Source organism: Triticum dicoccoides, chromosome 6B, assembly GCF_002162155.2.
Source record: "Triticum dicoccoides isolate Atlit2015 ecotype Zavitan chromosome 6B, WEW_v2.0, whole genome shotgun sequence".
Classification (NCBI taxonomy): Eukaryota; Viridiplantae; Streptophyta; class Magnoliopsida; order Poales; family Poaceae; genus Triticum; species Triticum dicoccoides.
The window spans coordinates 420,908,347-420,918,790 of record NC_041391.1 but is presented as its reverse complement, the minus strand read 5'-3'; positions in this window follow the sequence as shown (position 1 = coordinate 420,918,790).

Genomic DNA, 10,444 nt, shown 5'->3' with positions numbered 1-10,444 from the left:
GGAGGTAAAACCCTACGTCCTGCTTGATTGATATTGATAATGTGGATGTTACAAGAGTAGATCTACCACGAGATCAAGGACGCTAAACCCTAGAAGCTAGCCTATGGTATGATTGTAATGGTTGTTGTTGTGTCCTACGGACTAAAGCCATCCGGTTTATATAGACACCGGAGAGGGCTAGGGTTACATAGAGTCGGTTACAATGGTAGGAGATCTACATATCCGTATCGCCAAGCTTGCCTTCCACGCCAAGGAAAGTCCCCTCCGGACACGGGATGAAGTCTTCAATCTTGTATCTTCATAGTCTTGGAGTCCGGCCGATGATGATAGTCCGGCCGATGATAGTTCGGCCGATGATGGTGATCCGGCTATCCGGAAACCCCCTAGTCCAAGACTCCCTCAGTAGCCCCTGAACTAGGCTTCAATGACGATGAGTCCGACGCGCATATTGTTCGGCATTGCAAGGCGGGTTCCTCCTCCGAATAATTCATGGAAGATTGTGAACACCAGGATAGTGTCCGGCTCTGCAAAATAAATTCCACATTCTACCATAGAGAGAATAATATATACACAAGTTCAATCTGCTGAAGTTTTTTGTGGCATGACGTCACACCACTACCAAGCCATTATTTGAATCGTTTTTTACTTTAACACCTCAGCGCATTTAGCGAAGCGGTTTCCTTGGCACGTCTTGTCGAAGCAGAGATCGCGTTCCCCCTTATTCCGGGATTCTCAACAATACGGACATGAGTAACCCAACCGCGCCATTGATGGTGGCGCTTGGGAGATAAGCGAGTTTTACCGGGCTGGTGGGGGACGCATAGACTTCGTCCGCCCATATATAAGGGGATTAGGATCCACCCTTTCACCTACGCCTTCTTCCTCCTTTGCTTATCCATCTCCGCAAACTCGAGCTCCAGCGCCAAAGCCCGCTCATCTCGTCTCGACCTTCTCCAGTCATGTCTGGAGCGGGAGGCAAATGGATGATCTCCTCCGTTACGGAGGGGCACATCGAAAGACTGCGCAGTGCCGGATATCTATCTGGCGACATCGCGCACCGGCTGCCCGACGAGGGGAAGCTCATCCCCACCCCCAGGCCCCATGAGAGGGTCGTATTCCTTCCCCACTTCCTCCGCGGACTGGGCTTCCCACTGCATCCCTTCGTCCGGGGGCTCATGTACTATTACGGCCTGGATTTCCATGATCTGGCGCCAAGCTTCATCCTCAACATCTCAGCGTTTATCGTCGTGTGTGAGGCCTTCCTCTGCATCCAGCCTCACTTCGGCTTGTGGCTGAAGACCTTCAACGTCAAGCCGAAGGTGGTGAAGGGCACTCAGGCGGAGTGTGGAGGTGCCATGTTGGGTAAGATACCCAACGTCGTCTGGCTTGAGGGTGCCTTCGTGGAAACCATCAAGGGATGGCAATCGGGGTGGTTCTACATCACCGAGCCGCGTGACCCTAAATGGGCAGCAGCCCCCGGGTTTAGATCTGGGATCCCCATGCGGCTCTCCTCTTGGAGGGAGAGCGGCCTGACCTGGGGTAATTCGGAGGAGCTGACCGGACTACAAGCCTGTATCCAGAGGCTGGTGAACAAGAAGCTCAAGCTTGTCAACGTGGTCCAGGTCATGCTCATCCGCCGGATCCTCCCGTGCCAAGAACGGGCATTTAAATTGTGAGAGTTCAATCCGGCACAGCACCAGACCTTGAGCAGGCTCTTCGACACTAGGTACGAAGATGCCTGCAAAGTGCTCTTTAAGGGCGCCGAATCCCTCGCATCCGCCACCGAAGATCGTGGATTTCGATCGCAGCGCCTAGCTGACGAGGTAAGTGATTCTACCCCTTTACGGGACACTTGCTATTCATAGTTTGACTCTATGCGGGTTTCAATTTCCCCTTTTCTTTTGACAGGACTAGATGAGGAAGGCGGAGCAGATCATCTGTCCGGCTCCTATGCCAGAAAGCCCAGTAGACGCCCGCCTAGCAGGGCTGCTGGTTCCGGCACCGCACGTGGTGCCGGAGAAGAAGGCCAAGAAGGAGGCCACGGGTACTCGAAAGAGTTCCCATTTTCAGGTGTCCGACGACTCTGAGGCGGACTCCTCCCCCAAAAACGAGGAGGAGAAAGCGGACTCTCTCCCAGAGGAGGAAGAGAGGAAGAGGAAGGCTTCCCCAACAGGGGAGGCCAAAGGGTCCAAGAGGGGAAGGACTATTCCCCCGGACAGCTCTACCAACGTCAACGTTGGCGACGAAGAATGGCCCTCAAGGGCCAGGCCTCCGGCGAGATCGTAAGTATCCAGATTCCTGAATGATTTATAATTTCTCTTTTGCGTCACATAGTGTCATTCTAATGCCGCATGATGCCTGTAGTCCAGCCAATGATGATCTCCCCACTTCATCGAGCGGGTCGTTGGCTCCGTCGGATGTAGACTCCATCCCGACCGCCTCCACCCCTCGCGATGCCGAGGACGCCGAGGTGGGATCCCAAGAAGGGACCCATCAGGGGGAGGCTCCGGAGGCGCCACAAGGCGGCCTCCCGGACTTTGCGCCGGACTCTACGTCGGAACCCGCAGTGGTTCCGGAGTCCGGCTGGCGGCCCCTTCGCAGGAAGGGCAAGACCGTGACACCGGCGGCCTCCGTCCAACCGGAGACGCCGGACAATTTGTTGGAGGCGCTCCAAGGCGCTTCCATCGAGGAAGAACACCGCACTATTATGAGTGCGGTGATTCAGAAGGTACAGCTCGCCAAGAGCGGTCTGACCGAAGCCTGCAGTAGCCTTCTATCAGGCTTTGAGGTAATAAGTTAAAAATATGCAATGTAATACCGCATAGACAGTAGCCCCTGATGCTCGGTTCGGTGTTCGGAAAGAAAAGCCGGACTGAGGATCTAAAAAAGATATACGCAGGGTTGCTAAAAAATTATGTCAATATGGGTTGCAGGCTGCGCTGTTGACCTCTGCCGCACTGACTGCGGAGGTCGGTGCTTTGAAGCAGGAGCTCGAGCGGTCCGAGCAAGAGCTCGGCCGTGCCAAGAAGCAGCTCCAGGACAAAGAAGGTGAGTAACACCACTTTGAATTTGTACCTTACAGAAAAGGATTTAGGTTGCGACAAAAAATAACAAGGATAACGTGGGTACTACAGGGGCCACGAACGAGGTGGCAACCCTGAAGGAGGCCGTGTCCGCGGCCGAACGCAATGCGGCCGCGGAACAGGCAGAGCGAGAAAAGCAGGAGGCGCGGGTGGCGGCAGTTCGGCAAGAGCTCCAGGTTCTCATGCAAAAGCATGAGAGTTTGGAGCGTGACTCAAAGACTCGAGAGTCCGAGCTTGCCTCGGCTCTTGAAAGTGCCAAAGCCGCCAAGGCCGAGGCCCATAAGTCCCTTCAGGAGATTGAGTCGGTGAAGAAGATAGCGGTGGGTAAGGCATTTTTCATGCAAAGCAAGCATGTGAATGTAAATTACGTGTTACTTACCCGAATTCGGAGCTCTCCAGGGGCGTTTGCAGATCTGCCTCGCAGTGTGTCTGATGCCGCCGCATTCTACCGAGCCAAGGAGGGGAGCTCAATGGAGAAGGTCTTCTGGTCTCAGTACGCTGAGGCCGGCCATCCGGTGCCCCCTAGCGACCAGCTGAAGCAGCTGGTCGAGCTCCACAAGGTAGCCGAGCAGGCCATGAAGGGCCTCATAGTCCGTCTGTGGCCTGGAGAGGCTATGCCTGGGAGCTACTTCGGCCTCGTGCAGCGGTTGGTGGATGCGTGCCCCTGGGTGGAGGTTATCAAGCGCTCCGCCTGTATTGAAGGTGCTCGTCGGGCCCTTGCCCGCGCAAAGGTGCATTGGGGCAAGCTGGATGCAGAGAAGCTTATCACTGACGCGCCACCAACAGGCAAGGAGTATCGTACGCCCGAGATGTACTATAAGACTGTCCTGAATGGTGCCCGCAAGATTGCGGATGAGTGCCCCCGGGTTGTAATTATTGAGTGAATTCGCAATGTGTTATCCTGTGCGCTGAAAACTTCGTTCATATGCGCTAAGCAACGCTTATTGATTTAAAATATTACCTTCTGTGCGGCCGTTTATTAAATCTGAGAGATGGCAAGTCGTCGGCTTCAGCCCCCATGCCACGAGTGCTGGGGTGTTCGGGATAAACTTGAGCACTCTTGTTCCCATTTTTGGGTCCATCTAGGGAGGCGCTCAACACAACGAACAAGGCAACCGGACTTATAATGCTTGAACACTCTCACTTATCCATAGAATTCTATAATTTTAAATTTCGGCGAAGCCCCTAGTATTTGGAAGACCAAGTTCGGGGCGCTATCCACGCCTTGGCCGGACATTATCCGGTTCTTCGCTCGAAGCGGCATGAATCTTTAGGGACTCGAAAGGACCTCTCGAACAGCGACCAGTCTCTCGCCTTATCATGACAGTCAGTTTTAGCTTTCTCCACTGAGGCGTTAACCTGGCCTAACCGGGGCGCAATCGCAGTGGTTCTCCCAGTGCTACCTTAGCCGATATAACAGAACGTAAGGTGCCAAACATGAGAGCCGGGCAAACCCAACTATTGACCCAAGACATGATTCGGAGCCGATTCATATAATGCTATAAGTTCGGGGTGCCGCACTTGTGAAAGTGTTCGGACTTATCACACCATAATGCGGGGAACATAAGCCCATGGTGTATTCGTCCGTACCAAAATATACGGATGCAACATGTCGTAAATGAACATATATAAAGTAATGCAATTATGGGCAAAAAATGCTGCATTATTTATTCGAGAAGATCTGCTATGAGTGCGGAATGATACAAATAGTGCGGAAAGCAAGGGATTGGACTAATTAAAGGTGTCTCCCTCCAGGGGTAGGCCGCGGAATGGTGTATTTAACAAATTTAATGCCCGTAATGGAGACCACCTGAGTGTTCGTCGCAGCCTTTATCCCTCCCTGGCTGTTGCATCATTAGTTCGGCAGGTTCGCCGCCGGACAGAATCCTGTATAAAAAAGGAGAAAAATAAAAGATAAAAAGAGCGACACACTTGGGAGCCCCTGGTGTGGTCGAACCGCACTCTGGATCTGTTGTGGTCGTGCCTCTCCCCCTATGCCCATGGTATCTCCAGGGCGTAATTATGTACGCGGAGAGTTTGTCTTGCAATTGTGCGAGGGCTGGGGTTGGGGCCGCATTGCTACGCATGCTCGGAATGTGCCAGGTGGTCTTGGTTGATGTTGCTCCGGGCGCGTTTGGCCGTGTCCAGTCGTTTAAATGCCAGACTCGAAAATTGCCTTAAATGGCTGCTCTGTACTTCTGCCGCGAGAGCCGCTGTATGTTCCTCCATTCGGAGGGAGCGTTCCGTGTTTCCATTGACCGTGATGACTCCACGAGGGCCTGGCATCTTGAGCTTGAGGTATGCGTAATGCGGCACCGCGTTGAATTTTGCGAACGCGGTCCGTCCGAGCAGAGCGTGATAGCCACTACGGAACGGGACTATATCGAAGATTAACTCCTCGCTTCAGAAATTATCCGGGGATCCGAAGACCACTTCTAGTGTGACTGAGCCTGTACAAATGGCCTCAACACCTGGTATGACACCTTTGAAGGTCGTCGTTGTAGGTTTAATCCTTGAAGGGTCTATTCCCATCTTGCGCACTGTATCCTGATAAAGCAGGTTCAGGCTACTGCCGCCGTCCATCAGGACTCTCGTGAGGTGAAATCCATCGACGATTGGGTCTAAAACCAATGCGGCGAATCCGCCATGGCGGATACTGGTCGGATGGTCTCTTCGATCGAAAGTGATCGGGCAAGAGGACCATGGGTTGAATTTTGGGGCGACTGGCTCCATCGTGTATACGTCCCTTAGTGCACGCTTCCGCTCCCTCTTGGGTATATGCGTTGCGTATATCATATTTACCGTCCGAACTTGAGGGGGGAATCCCTTCTGTCCTCTGTTGTTCGGCGGCCGGGTCTCTTCCTCATCATCGCTGTGTAGCCCCTTGTCATTGTTTTCGGCAATTAATTTGCCTGCCTGCTTGAATACCCAACAATCTCTGTTGGTGTGGTTAGCTGGCTTTTCGGGGGTTCCATGTATTTGACAAGAGCGGTCGAGTATTCAGTCCAAATTGGACGGGCCCGGAGTGGTTTTTTTAAATGGCTTCTTCCGTTGACCGGGTTTGGAGCCTCGGAATCCGGCGTTGACTGCCGTATCCTCATTCCTGTCGTCGTTAATGCGGCGTTTGTTTTTGTTTCGACGCGACCTGCCATTGCGGTCCTTGGTATCCGGACTGCAGCGTTTTTACTGAGGTTGCTGCTGCGAGCTAGCCAGCTATCCTCTCCCGCACAGAAGCGGGTCATGAGTGATGTGAGGGCTGCCATGGATTTCGGCTTTTCCTGTCCTAGGTGCCGGGCCAGCCACTCGTCGCGGATCTTATGTTTGAAGGCAGCGAGGGCCTCTGCATCCGGACAGTCGATGATTTGATTTTTCTTCGTTAAGAACCGTGTCCAGAATTGTCTGGCCGATTCGTCTGGCTGCTGGATTATGTGGCTTAGGTCATCTGCGTCCGGTGGTCGCACATACGTGCCCTGGAAGTTGTCGAGGAATGTGGCTTCCAGGTCTTCCCAGCACCCAATTGACTCTGCGGGTAGGCTGTTAAGCCAATGCCGAGCTGGTCCTTTAAGCTTGAGCGGGAGATATTTGATGGCGTGAAGATCGTCACCGCGGGCCATATGGATATGAAGGAGATAGTCCTCGATCCAAACCGCGGGGTCTGTTGTGCCATCGTAGGATTCGATGTTAACGGGTTTAAACCCTTCAGGGATTTGATGATCCATTACTTTGTCAGTGAAGCATAGTGGGTGTGCCGCGCCTCTGTATTGAGCAATATCGCGATGTAGCTCAAGAGAGCGTTGTCTGCTGTGTTCGGCCCGGCCGGAGTAGTTGTATCCGGCACGACGGTGTTCGTTGTGGGTCTTGGGGTGCCCACGTGATCCGTAGATAGATCTGGATTGTCTTGCCTTGTCCTCCAATATATCCATCAAGTCTGGCGCGTTCCCCCGTGGGTTCGCACTTTTTGAGTGGTGCCGGGGTACGGTTTTGGTGGAGGGCTTACATGCCTCTCTGTCGCGGCCACGAGGTGGTCGGTCTGCCGTATTGTGCGCTGGTGATGAAGGTTTGTATGCTTCCTCCTCTAGTCGGGGGAGCAACTTGCCTTTTGGGTAGCTTTTGGAGGGGCGTTCGAGTTCATACTCTTCGGCCGCGAGGACCTCGGTCCATCTGTCGGCCAGCAGGTCTTGATCAGCTTGAAGCTGTTGCTGCTTTTTCTTTAGACTATTTGCTGTGGCCATTAGCCTGCGTCTGAAATGCTCTTGATCGACGGGATCCTCAGGCACGACGAATTCGTCATCGTCGAGGCTTGCCTCGTCTACGGAGGGAGGTATGTAATTATCATCCTCGACCTGTTCATCTGCCGCTCTCTCGTGAGGGCTTGCTTCTGCATCCTCCTGCGCTGAATCTTGCTGGAGGGGGTTGTCTTCGGCACTTTCTGGGGTGTTGTTATCTCCTGTGCCGGAATCTCCATTCTTGCTGTGGCGGGATTTAGAGCGGCGCCGCTGACGTCGGTGCTTGGGCTGTTTCTTTAAGGAATCTGCCTCCGCTGCTTCTTCGCCGTCCCCATCTTTTGGGGTGTCCACCATGTATATGTCGTATGACGAGGTGGTCTTCCAGTGTCTTGTAGGCGCTGGTTCTTGATAGTCTCCGGCATCGTCGTCCATACCGTCGATGTCTTCGGAGTCGTAGTCGAGTACGTCGGTTAGATCGTCGACGGTGGCTACAAAGTGGGTGGTGGGTGGGCTTTGAATTTCTTCGTCGTCCGCGTCCCAACCATCCTGACTATAGTCCGGCCAGGGCTCTCCGGATAGCGAGAGATGCTTCAGTGAATTTAAGATGTTGCCGAAGGGTGAGTGCTGAAAGATGTCCGCAGCGGTGAACTCCATGATCGGCGCCCGATCAGATTCGATTGGCAGGGGCGTAGGAGGTTTGGAGTCCGGAAGGGAGTCCGGCACCTCGGAGTCATGAGCTTTATAAGGGACAAGGTCAGTGTTCGGCTCCATCATCGTGGAAGTTGCAGCTCCCGAGGCGCTGTCCAGCCACCCATCCTCGATCTGCGCGATCGGCTCCGGACTATGGGTCGGAGCGGATTCATGTGCGGCCTCCAAGGTACTGTCCGGCGACAGAGTTAGGTCGTGCCCATCGTGACAGTGCGGCACGCTTGGCTGCGGCTCGGATCCATCGAAGATCAAGTCTCCGCGGATATCTGCCGTGAAGTTCAGGCTTCCAAACCTGACCAGACGGCCAGGGGCGTAGCTTTCGATCTGCTCCAGATGGCCAAGCGAGTTGGCCCGCAGTGCAAAGCCACCGAATACGAAGATCTGTCCGGGGAGAAAAGTCTCACCCAGGACTCCGTCGTTGTTGATTGAAGAGGCCATCAAGCCTATCGGTGACGACACAGAGGAACTCTCAATGAAAGCACCAATGTCGGTGTCAAAACCGGCGGATCTCGGGTAGGGGGTTCCGAACTGTGCGTCTAGGCGGATGGTAATAGGAGACAAGGGACACGATGTTTTACCCAGGTTCGGGCCCTCTTGATGGAGGTAAAACCGTACGTCCTGCTTGATTGATATTGATAATGTGGATGTTACAAGAGTAGATCTACCACGAGATCAAGGAGGCTAAACCCTAGAAGCTAGCCTATGGTCTGATTGTAATGGTTGTTGTTGTGTCCTACGGACTAAAGCCATCCGGTTTATATAGACACCGGAGAGGGCTAGGGTTACATAGAGTCGGTTACAATGGTAGGAGATCTACATATCCGTATCGCCAAGCTTGCCTTCCACGCCAAGGAAAGTCCCCTCCGGACACGGGACGAAGTCTTCAATCTTGTGTCTTCATAGTCTTGGAGTCCGGCCGATGATGATAGTCCAGTCGATGATAGTTCGGCCGATGATGGTGATCCGGCTATCCGGACACCCCCTAGTCCAGGACTCCCTCACCTTGGCTACGAGCGTTTTTGACCCGGCATGATGGCCACAATCCCCTTCATGGATCTTATGAAGTATTTCTTGGCCTTCTGTAGGTGACACACAGCGTTGAAACGCCCCCGTGACGCTTAGGTGATGTAACTCCCATTAACAATCATCATGGATTTGGAGCGCCTGATAATTTGTCTCGCCAAGGTCTCATCCTCCGGCAACTCACCCCGGGTCATATAAGCCAAATAGGGCACTGTCCAATCCAGGATAACGTGAAGAGCCGCCACCAGCGGTGCCTCCGGGTCTGGCACTGCTAGCTCTTCCTCGGCAGGAACCTTGACAGAAGGGTTATGTAACACATCGAGAAAGGTATTGGGCGGCACCGGCTTACGTTGGGATCCCAACCGGCTTAAAGCATCAGCCGCCTCATTCTTCCTTCGATCGATGTGCTCCACTTGATATCCCGTGAAGTGACCAGCCACAGCATCTACCTCATGATGATAAGCCGCCATAAGGGGGTCCTTGGAATCCCACTTGCTTGACACTTGCTGAGCCACAAGATCTGAGTCGCCCAAGCATCGTACCTGGCTTAAATTCATCTCCTTAGCCATCCGGAGACCATGGAGTAAGGCCTCGTATTCAGCTGCATTGTTAGTACATGGAAACATAAGCCGGAGTACATAACAAAATTTGTCACCTTGAGGGGAAGTTAACACCACTCCAGCCCCCGAGCCTTCTAGCTGCCTGGACCCATCAAAGTGAATTGTCCAATATGTGTTATCTAGCTTCTCCTCAGGGGCCTGTAACTCTGTCCAATCATTGATAAAGTCCACCAAAACCTGAGACTTAATAGCAGTACGTGGCATGTACTTCAAATCGTGAGGCCCAAGCTCAATGGCCCACTTGGTGACTCGTCTTGTGGCCTCCCTGTTCTGAATGATGTCTCCCAAAGGGGCAGAACTTACCACAGTTATAGGGTGGCTTTGAAAGTACTGCTTCAACTTCCGGTTGGCCAGGAACACCCCGTAAACAAGCTTCTGCCAATGTGGGTACCTTTGCTTGGATTCAATGAGTATCTCACTGATGTAGTAAACCGGCCATTGAACCGGATGCTCCTTGCCAGCTTCCTTACGTTCCACCATGATGGCAACACTGACGACTCGTGAATTGGCAGCCACATATAACAGCAAAGGCTCTTTATCAATTGGAGCCATGAGAACCGGCGGTTCAGACAATTGTCTCTTCAAGTCCTCAAAACCAGCATCAGCAGCCTTGCTCTAGACAAAAGTGTCAGTTTTCTTCATCATCTGATACAATGGGAGGGCCTTCTCACCTAGCCGACTTATGAACCGACTTAAGGCGGCAACACGACCCGCCAGTCGCTGAACATCATTGATGCACGCTGGTTTAGCCAGAGAGGTAATCGCCTTAATCTTCTCCGGGTTA